Raw genomic sequence first — 976 nt, 5'->3', positions numbered from 1 at the left:
TGATTATGCTAGCTATGTGCATTCATTCATTCGCCTTGACAACAGTTTTCCTCACCGATGTTTTTGAATTGGAATGGTCATCATGAGTGGAAGGTTTGCTAGGTGGCTTGGCCAGGAAAATGAAAAGAAGATTTGTGATATGCTCTTCCCAGGTCAGGAAGTCCCACTCCAAACAGATCGCAAGCAATAGGCCTGGCTCCAGAGCCCCAAGTTTCATGGGGTACTCTGAGATCTGCTTTCTTTCTCATAATGTACGCCAGACAGAGTTACCACTTGGTCTTGTCACTAAAGCATCGGATCTTCAGCTTACAGTGGGGAAGAACTGCACTGGCCAAGGAGTGAGATCTAGTAACATATTGCCCAAGGAATTCTGACCAGTTCTGAGAAAGTGAAGGCAGCAGGGAAAAGCCTCAGGATATATTTCAATAGACAGGATACAGCCAAGCAGAGAAGGGGCTGTCTCTCAAAGGGCACCCCTACTACCCCTTCATTTCCAAATAAGTAAGAATATTTATTCACATCCTGCTTTTCATTTTAAAATGTTTTATTTTTTATTTTTATTTTTTGTGTATGAATGTATTGTCTGCATGTATGTAAGTGCACCCGTGTCATGCAATGCCTGCAGAGGTCAGAAGAGGGCATCAGATCCCCTGGAACTAGAGTTACAGATGGTTGTTAGCCACGATGTGGCTGGAAACTGAACCCAAGTCCTCTGAAAGAGCAACCGTCTTAACCATTGAGCCATCTCTCCAACCCCTTTCTTTGATATTTTAGGGCTTTCATTATAGAGGTCTTTTCACATCCTTGGTTAGGTTTTTTCCAAAGTATTTTAGGTTATTGTGAATGGGAACGTTTCCCTAATTTCTTTTTCAGTGTGTTTGTTACTGATACATAGGAAGGCTATTGATTTTGTGTTAATTCTGTATCCTGCCACTTTGCTAAAAGTATTTATCAGCTTTAAGAGTTTTTTGGTGGA

The sequence above is a fragment of the Nannospalax galili genome, unplaced genomic scaffold (assembly GCF_000622305.1).
Source record: "Nannospalax galili isolate Female #2095 unplaced genomic scaffold, S.galili_v1.0 scaffold1037, whole genome shotgun sequence".
NCBI lineage: Eukaryota > Metazoa > Chordata > Mammalia > Rodentia > Spalacidae > Nannospalax > Nannospalax galili.
The sequence above is the reverse complement of the archived record's forward strand: the minus strand, read 5'-3'. Positions refer to the sequence as shown.